We start from the raw sequence: 10,457 nt of genomic DNA on the forward strand, positions 1-10,457 counted from the left end.
ATCATTTAATAAAGTTGTTCACTATTACTTTAGGTGTCGCTGGAGATGTAGGCTGCCGGAGGATTCCCATGATGCATTGAGTTTTTCCTTTCCAGTCACCTTTCTCACACACTACTGTATGTGTTAATAGACCTCTCTGCATTGAATCATACCTGTTATTAATCTCTAGCTCTCTTCCACAGCATGTCTTATCTTGTTTTCCTTATCTCACCCAAACCGGTCGCAGCAGATTGCCCCGCCCCTTCCTGAACCTGGTTCTGCCGGAGGTTTCTTCCTGTTAAAAGGGAGTTTTTCCTTCCCACTGTCGCCAAAGTGCTTGCTCATAGGGGGTCATATGATTGTTGGGTTTATCTCTGTATGTATTATTATACGATCTACTGTGCAATACAAAGCGCCTTGAGGCAACTGTTGCTGTGATTTGGCACTATATAAATAAAATAGAATTGAATTGTATTCACATCATTAGCTTATAATTGAACACGTAAGATACAGAGTGGGCGACATAATGCCAGAGTTTTGATTTTGCTGCCAGTTCATTATTTTGGGGTGTTTTTGAGAAGGATTGTCTATTATGTACTTTGTGTTCTTCTCATTATTTAGTATTGGTCCCCATTGTTTATTCTTGTTAGCCACTTTGTTGAGCATCTTCAGTTGTATTGATTATTTATTGTCTTCAGTTTGTTTCTTAGATTGCTTTTGGTGCATCTGTTACATTACTATTATGCTTATAATATTCCTTCCCCGTGTACAGCTTCTGTCAGTGATGTCCCCATGTTCAGTTCTTGTGTTGTTTTGCTGGTCAGGGGTCCAAGTGCCTTCCTATGTCTCATTATTAGATTTCGGATTCCCAGGTGTCTCCCCTTTGCCCTTGTTTATTTATTCCCTCAGTTTGCCTCAGCTCTTTGTCACATCATCCTGTTTCCTGTGTTCAGCCTATAGCTTGAGTGTTTCTGTGTTTTGTTTTGTTTTACCATCAATAAAGGTTTACTTTCTTTTGTTACTCATTTGGGAAGAATCTCCATTTTGAGTCCTTGGTCTTCACGTAACCTGACTCATCCATCTTTGATATACAGTTTGTGAGTAAGCAGCTTAATTCTACATTTCTGTTGTCATCATTAACATCAGATAAAGCTTATAATTAAAAATGGCAACAGAATTATTTTTTCTTCAAAATGTTTCTCTACTTCAGCGTTAACTTTTTTTGCATTTGAACTTTAATCCCAGCGTTTTATCACAGCAGAGGAAATTTCAAAGTGTGAGCCAAATTCCCTCCTAACACAGCCGTTTGTACCAGAGCTCTGCTCTAGCTGAAGACCAGTTTTTATTTTGCAGAAACAGAAGGTCGACAGCGAAGTCACGTCCCAGACTCCTACATGCAGGAACGATGATGCCTTCAGAGGGTTAAAGTTGAACGTGGATGGAAGTTAGCCAGGTACATCGTGGGGAAAACCGGCAGAGAAAACTCCGCGGAAAAGCCTGCTGCCAAATTCCTGTCAAACCCTGAAACCGATAACCGCTGTTGGAAAATAAAGAAGCAGGCTTCCTGATTCTCTCATCCTGTTTTGGCATTTCTAGACAGAACTGAGTCTCTGGTGGTGTTGTACACAGAGCAGAGCCTTCGTTAATCTTTGGTGACTTCAATGTTATCTCCAGCTAGCTGGAGGGGGGGCAGGGTGGGAACATTTCCTGCGGAGAATTTCTCATTTTGTGTTCGTACTGCTGCACTCTTCAGAGTGCAAATGCATCCTCATTAGCAAGCTGCCAAAGAACACCTAACCATCGCACAATCAACTGAATTATGTTATCATCATTATTGGATTTTTTTGTCAGGCAAATGTCCAAAACTGAAGAGGGTGAGAGTTTGACCTGGCGTTCAGGGCCATTATGGACAGAAATCAGATGTGATCTCTGTTTCTGTTTGCAGCTCTGACTGATAACTCCTCTTAATTACTCTTCCTTTCTCTGTTTCTTTGGTTCCTTTGTCTCCTTCCTGACTGCTGACGTTTGCCCTTCAGCTGCCTCCATTTTCACTTTTCCATTAAAATTGAACAGAAAACGTAAATGAAGTTCAGATAATTTTGACACTAAATGGCAGCTAAATTGGATTAAACATTATCATCCAAACACTTTGAAAGACTGAAGATAGAATGTAAGGCTCACTTAATATGATCTTTGACGGAACAAAGAATGGTGCTCTGTGTGCGATGAGTGTTCATGCATCTTTGTCATGCATGCAGCTCCAGTCATGGTTGTTAATATAAAACACGGGAAGGTTTTAAATAATGAGATTAATGTATGGGAAAGACTGCTCTGAATGGAGTCTACTGTTGGCTCTGCGTGATGTCATAAAGAGTCGATATCTTTAAATCGTCATGTCTGGGACAGCCCCGCCCACTTGCCGTTCAAACCCTTCTGTTTATGAATGGTTAATAACAAATGAACTTTCGCATATCGCTCTGACTGTGTTGTCTTTATTGTCATTTCTTGTATGATGTGCCTGAGATACAATGACATTCAAGCTGAAGCACACACAAAACTGTCCAGTTTGACCTGATAAAACTTGACTTTAATATTCATTTGAAACATCCCTGTGGGACCGGACTCATCTCTCGGGCTTCAAACAGGCAGCAGAGGAGGAGGAGAGGCTGACGAGTGTGAAAGGGAAAAGGATGGACACCGGTCAAAGCATGGGGAGGTGTGAAAGGTGCAACAGGAGGGAGTGAGGCGAGGAAAAGTAAATGCACAGAGTGCATTACAGAGTGTAAAATGTCACATCGAATTTCTGCTCTATTAAAAAGAAGTATAAGGGAGAGAAATAAGAAAATAGTGATAAATGGAGAGTTAAAGAAGACTGAGTCAAATCTGGGGAAACATAAAAATAAACTCTAGATATTTAGGAGGATGTTTCACTTTAATACTAGACAGGATCCACTGATATACAAAAATCTCCAATATGATGCTTCTTTGTTTTCAAATTGAGTCCAGAGTGAATGTAAGACAGCAGACGGAGCATAAACAGGAAGTTGTAATCTGGTTTCAGGTGTAGCTGCAGTGATGTTAGCCAGATGTCTCCGAGCTAATCTGGGCAAAATCAGTCAGTGAAATTCAATAAAAACTGATCTGGGAAGCATCCAGCCTGACAAGCTTCAGCCTGGTTTGTCATTGTATTTACATCTTTAGACCCAGTTTCAGGTAAAGTGTTTCCTCTCAGATTTCACCTCTGCATGGAGATATATGAATATTTGCATTTTATAGTTGGAGAATGTTTGGATGATGTGCCCTACATGTAAGAGACCGTGTATTGTTATCATAGTGTGCTGGCTGCTGGTCTATTATGTATAGAGGGCGAGGGCACGGCTTTCACATAGGCTGAATCTCAGTGAACCCTAGCCGAAGAATTCTTCATGTTCTCTTTTCTTAGATGTGACCCTGACGATGCGATGGCTCCTTAAAAATACTCTGCTTTGAAAGTCATTTGCATGATTTTAGCATAAACCCTAAGAAGTGACATGAAATGACGTGTATGTCCTCACTCTGAAAAAAAAACAATCTTGGATTTATGAATATGCAAATAGTTTCCCTTTCAGCTCTTTAGATGTGTACACAAATCTAACCACTGATTAACTGCATAAACTTCACCAAACGTGCACCGGCTTCCAGTTTCTGTGTCACTCCTGGGCAGGCTGAGACCCCAGCAGTGTTTGGGATGCAGTTAAATTCTCTAAGATATGCACATGCTGTCCTTTGGCTTTGTGCTGTGATTGTTCACGTTTAAATGTCAGTCACAGCAGCTACAGTCACCCAGTATATCCATATATTCTTCATAGTTTGATTTTGATCATTCCTTTTACTTCACCCTTATTTAAAGTGTTTATTAACCCTAGAACACTGTCGCTATAAATTGTAACACCATCACTAATGCCGGGTGATTTTTACCCAATATAATATACCCAACAAAAAGTACTTGTCATCAAAATATATACAAATAGGACAACACATGAAAAATTAGAGTGGTCTTCTTTTATTTTCAACTGTGCCATGTCTAACAAAATGAAAAAAAAAAGTGTCATGGGGGGACCCTAAAAATGCTTCAAAATTACTGAAAAATTAGGAATTCGAGAACAAACAGATTCCTAAACAAAAAACAAAAAATAAAAAAATAATGACACTGGAAAGCTGGTCTTTGGTCCACCCATTCTTGAGACATTTGAGACGTCCCTGGTGAAGGCACAGTCTCCTTGACATGCTAACAGCTGCAGGAGAGAGAAACAAAAAAATTGCATTTTTTGAGTGGGTAAAAATGACCAGTTGACTAAAATATTTTTTTCACCATATGGATTCTCTTGGAAATCACCACTTTGTGATATTTATTCTTAACCACTGCACTAAATAAGGATAACATGCAAATTCCAGGACCACTCTTACTTACCTATTCCTGACATGCAGTCCATACACGCAGGGTAGTAATGGCGTGAACACACTTCCTGTCCAAGTCTCACCTCACCAGCACACCTCACCAAGGGACTACCACTGGTCCTGCCTCACCTGCAAGAGTGACACGTGTATGGATGTCGAGCACGCTACAGGTAAGGACTCTGAGTTGACATGAGAGATTTGAAGAGGGGAGCCTCTCCTCTACCAATGGTTTGATGAGTGCCAGTGCCAAAGCCTGTATATAAGGCCTCCTCTGCATTTGGTTGTCACCTCTTTATTGTAGTCTCATTGCGATTGATCCACGAGTTCATCACACCAACACTGATCACGCCATCTCTTGGTTTTTCTTTCAGAGCCATAGTGAACACACATCTAAATGGTAAATTGACTGATTCTTATATAGCGCTTTTCCACTCTCCCAGAGTACTCAAAGTGCTCTATGCCACATTCATCCAATCACACAAGCACTTTCTTCTATACTTAGTGCTTCCTAACTACATTCAGACTCCGATGGATGCATCAGAGAGCAACTTGAGGTTAGTATCTTGCCCAAGGATACTTGACATGCAGACTGGAGGAGCCAGGGATCGAACCACTAACCTTCCAATCAGCAGGTGACCTGCTCTACCTTCTGAGCTACTGCCACCCAAAGTATCAACAACTCCCTTTGTTTGGTTGTCAAATTCAATCACTTCAGGCTTGCGAGTGGGGCCTATGCCTGGTAGTGTGTGCATGAATAACAGGAGCAGGACAACCTTCTTTTTTGAAACTTTGTCAGGGAGGAAGGACACCAAGGTTATTTCTTTGGTGAATGCACTGGAGCCTGGCATGAGATTTTCTTTACCTTTTATCTCCCTTCTGTTTGCTTTTACTGTGCCCACAAGGGTCATGCCACCGTTCGGCAGCAGATCGGTCGCTAACAGTAATCAGCCAACCATTTCCAACTTAAACAAATTTACCTATATGTTACTCATTAGCTGGGATGCCAGAGACACTAAGCCTGTGAAAGGATGACAACTGTAGTTCACAAGGGACAGTAAATATGGTGAGCCTGAATGTTGTCACCCTTGAAATGCGCCGGATTTTATACACTAACACGATCACTGGCTGAAATCCACCCAAACACATGCCATTTTTTTTGCCATCTAAGATAAAAAATAATGTCACCTGATGTGACACTCCCTCCTTCTCTTCTCTCCTCTCTGCTGTCATCCCATTTTTCCTCTTCTACACCACGCCTCCATCTCCCTTCCATTATGTCGTCTTTCTTGGTGGCAGAGGTGGAGAACTGGATGATGCTGGCAGAGGAAGATGGACAGGCCGACATGCTGCCAGTTGTCACCCTTTAGAGTCCCGCTCCATCTTAGTTCTGCAAATCACTGAGTGGCGTAATGAAATCCAAGGGCTGCCTCACTGTGACACACTGGGAGAAGGATAATGACCTGCCAATGAGGCGACAGATCTGGAGAGATTCTAGATATGAAGGTGATGATGTGAAAGCCTGATGCTGATTGTTACAGTAAACACTCCTTACTCTGATCAGATTTAAGTGAGGTGATTGATCAAAAGCTGCAACGATGAGGTCCCACACACGAATGATAATGAATCTGTTCCAGTATATAGATATGTGTATTTTTCAGCTCCTGTTTCAGCTCAACAGATTATTGACGCAAAATGTTGTCTGCTGTAGCAGGAATCAGTCTTCAATAATCAGCCTGTTCCTGGCCCAGAGTTTTATTTACTTCAGCAAACAAAAAAAGAAGAAACCATTTTTTTTAAATAGAAAAACTGGCAGAACAACAGCAAGATTTCACAAGACAGAAGTAAAAACACACCCGAACACCCAAACTGTAGCTGCTTATTGTTAATATTAACTGTCAAACCTTAATATTTATTTTTGTACTGATTTGTTGACTTTCAAATTCTGAGAAAGAAACAAAAGAAGATGCTTTGTGGATTTTTCTCTTTTCATTGCAGCCTTGAATATATAAGTTCTTATATGCGTACTGAAGAGCATTAACCAACAAAAGACTTTGCTTGATGGTCTGGCTGCTTGAAATCTTTAACCACTAGCTTAAAAATTTGATTATATTTTTTTTCACCAACACTAACTTCAAGAACTGTAGAGGATGGTTTAACTTTTTTAGGTACTAACTAGTGATTAGTTCGTACAAGGCCACAACTACTTTCTCTTCTCCTCCCCTCCCTCTTTCTATCCCTCTTTTTTTTAAACAATTTTGTGTTCAGGGGCATCAGGAAAAGCTAAACCTTAAACCTTGAGGCATTTCCTGGCAAAAAAATCCCAAATATGTGTCTTTATACTGGATAAACACATTAAAACTTTCAGTGTCATTCAGAGATAAGACCAAACCAGCGCACCTAAGAGAGAAAAAAGAGGAAAGCTGTTTTTATATATTTTAGTACGTGCGGATTTCTTTGCAGAAGCTTCCAGCAGCAGCACAGTTTAATTTTTTCCAAACTGTTCCTGTGGGGACAGCAGCCGTAAAGCTGGAAGGCCATAAAACCTGGGAAAGGACATTTCTGTAATTCACTGGAATGTTACGATTCCCAGTTGAATCCGAGGAAATTTTGTTTAAGGACTGTGGCTGCAAAGGTGTCCTCGCGTTCTGATTTACTCCCATTCATTTATCCTGTTTGTCTTTAGGTTGAATAAAGAAGAACTTTGATGGCAGCAAAATTTAATATGATGACTGAATCTCCTACTTGCCTCAGAATCTATAACAGCTTTTATTTTTTGATCGGGACCATAGACCCGCGTTACAAAGCCCAGCATCTTGTCTCGATACTTTCCTGGTGTTAGGGGTGTGGCTGCTTTAGACTGAACCAATCAGTGTTTGCTAGACCCTACCTCTTTTTTTGTGTTTGTGCTGTTGATACATTCTTTGGAGGATTTTTAATGGAATTGTCTCAGAAGCAATGTGACCTACTGCATGATGCAACCATCCAAGAAGTTTGGATTGGTCTTAATAACCAGTTGAAATTTTCTTAGTCTCTTGCTAAGCACTAATAGGCAGGTATGTTGTGTCTCAAGGCAGCTGTTGTTTACACCTGATTTGGTGCTTTACAGATAAAACAGATTTGAACTGAAAGGTATCCATGTCTGTGGATTGAATTAATACACCTTAAAGAAGCAGCTTGACCACCACCCACTTCCTCCACCTCATCCGAGGGAACACAGAGGCATTCCCAGGCAAGCGAAGAAACATGTCTACATGTCCTGGGTCTACCCAGAGCCTCCTCCCAGGAGGACATGTCCAGTAAACCTCACCTAGGAGCTACCCACGTTCACGTTTCTGCTCGGGTCTCTCTTCACAAGATCTGGTTTCTGTGGCTTCTCCTCTGTCCATCTCAAACGGGCCAAAAAGCCAGTCAGCCATTTGTTCCTTTCATTTTTGAATAGGTGTGTTTAAGATATACAGTGTTAACTGCTTTTAGATGTTTTGCCAATAGCTCCCGATTTATATGGATCTGTAAAGAGCTAAAAATCTCATTACTGGTGGTTCTTGGATGTTGGAAGGCTCGTGTTTTTATGTTACACCAGGGTTTACCCTACTTGCAAAGCCTACTCACTTTGTGAGTTAGGCTTTGTGTTGAAGGAACAAGGTGATACCAACTGTCTTTATGAACTGCAGCTATTAGCAGCACTGTGTGGCATCTGTCTCTAAACTCCCTGCTCAACTGAAAACATGCCGAGACACCATGAGTGTTTGCAGGAAGCTTAGTAAGTCAACTGGGCAAACAGTGTTTAAATGACACTGGATTTGACCCATCTGTTGAACAGACTCAGATAAGCAGAGTCTGAACTCGGAGCCACAGATGGATTTCACCTTCCCAAACAGGTTTTTCTTCTTATCTCTTGAGTTTTCAGGGTTTTTATAACCTTTACAGACAATACACCTCAATGACAGGCACATTTATCCAGAATGATAGCTGCTGAGTTAAAATGATGTTGGTCACCTTGCTTGCTTGTTTGTTTGTCTTTTGCCGCAGCATTTTTGCAGTTTCAGTAATTAGAGGCGTGCAGTTCACATCTCTCTTTTTTTTAAAGTAGTAGAAAGTGAGAGAGTAGGCCTGTTTTAGTTAAACTGAACCATGTTTGTGTTTCTTTTCTTTTGAGATGAATCCAATTGAGACAACAGCCTTGTGTTGGCACCCCCTACTCCCCCAAACCCACCCAATCCCAGTACTATATTTCACCACTAGATAAAAACCAACCTCTATGTGCGTTTGAGAGTGTGCACATTAAAAGGCATTCTGCCTCGTCGTCTGTCTTTCCTCCTGTCTTTCAGGTGCAGGGTGTCCTTGCAGAGCTGAGGACAACTCACTCTTTAGCGTCTTCATAAATCTTCAGGTAAAACTGAGCTCAATTAGCAGCGACGCCATCCTCCGAAATGTCATCCCCTTTTTTTGCTGCCAGACAATTACTGTTAAATACCTTTTATTGTTGTTTGTGTGTATGAGAGCCAATTCTCATTTAGAATTCAGCGGCTAAAGTTCAGACAGTGTCATTACATAGAGCTCAGGTAATTAGCCCTCTACCTACTACGAACTAATTAATGTGAAAGAAATGCTGGTGTTTTTAAAAAGGCCTGAGCTGAGGTCAAATATTTGTTTCTAAAAGATTGTCTGGTTTAGTGACATCTTGTTAAAAATGAAAGTAAACAACCACAATAAAACAAATTACCAAATATAAAATTGTTATTTTGGAAATGTCTCAAAATTGCAGTCAAAATGCATTTGACTTCCACCTGATCCTCCAAGCACCAGAACCCGACAGCTTCTGCTGCAGGTGTTTGCCCACCAGAGGCTGGGTCCCACGTGCTAAGGCCTCCCGAGGCCTGGTTCCAGAATGGAGCACTTGTTTCTCTGTCCTACGCAAGGTGGCGTGGTACTTGTGCTCCTCATCCCAGGAGTCTTTAGAACTGCAGTTAGTCTGAACTAACTCAGGAGCAGTTTTCCTTGGGAGACCCTAGGAACTCAGACTTCTCTGCTTCGTCCTCACTTTAAGGAGAGAAGGGAGCATGAGGACAAAGCTGTTGACTAACAAGTTGATCAATGCTTCTCTCTTCACCTGTGGGCATGAGCCGTGAGCAGTGACTGGAATATGCAAGAGGTGGTGATAAGATTCACTGAAATGGTGGGGGACTACACCATAGGTGGTTCTCAGAGTAGAGCCATTGCACCTTGATTTCGAAAGAATCTAGATGAAAAAGTATCTGATTATGATGCCTCCTGGATAGCTCCTAGGTGATGATATTCAGACATTCCAATTGGCAGAAGGGTGAGAGAGACCCAGGGAACACTGGAGAGAGGGTCTCTCAGGAGGTTTCCAGAGCTTGAAAAGGTGGCGACAGACACCCAGACCGGTTTGGTACTCTGGGTTTAGAGTGGATCAAAGTTAAAACCAAATTATGTCTTTTGATCAATGATCCATTAATTTTCTTAACCACTTATCTTTTCAGGGTTGTAAGCAAACTGGAGCCTATCACAGCTGACACTGGATGAGAGGCAGTGCGCTCCCTGGAGGCTCCTAACACCGAGAGACAGTCACCCGTTCCCGCGGACATTCACGCACGTACAGTCGGGTCTTTGGACTGCACGATGGAGGCAGCCAGAGGGAGAACGTGAAGACTTTTAATGCTGCAGCAGGCGAGTATATTTTAGACAAAGTTAAACTTACAAAACCATCCAACAAATTTTCAATTAACTGGAACACAGTCAGTTAAACAGACCTTCATCCATCCTTAGAGATGGAGCTAGCTGATACAAATCACTCTGCAGTTCCAGGAGTCTTTAAATGTGGTGGCATTTAAATTACACCAAATTGAAAAACGAGTGAGAACTCAGTGAGGAGTTATTATTTGGACCATCAGATTTCAAGAGAGTCAAAGTTCACGCTCCTGCTCTATAGGCAGGATGTATAATCCTCTGGAAATACTGAAATTAGATGCATGAATGTAACACTGACATTCTTGTGTTGGCAAAATCTCTTGTCCACATAC

This window comes from Astatotilapia calliptera, chromosome 2 (assembly GCF_964374335.1).
Source record: "Astatotilapia calliptera chromosome 2, fAstCal68.1, whole genome shotgun sequence".
Lineage (NCBI taxonomy): Eukaryota > Metazoa > Chordata > Actinopteri > Cichliformes > Cichlidae > Astatotilapia > Astatotilapia calliptera.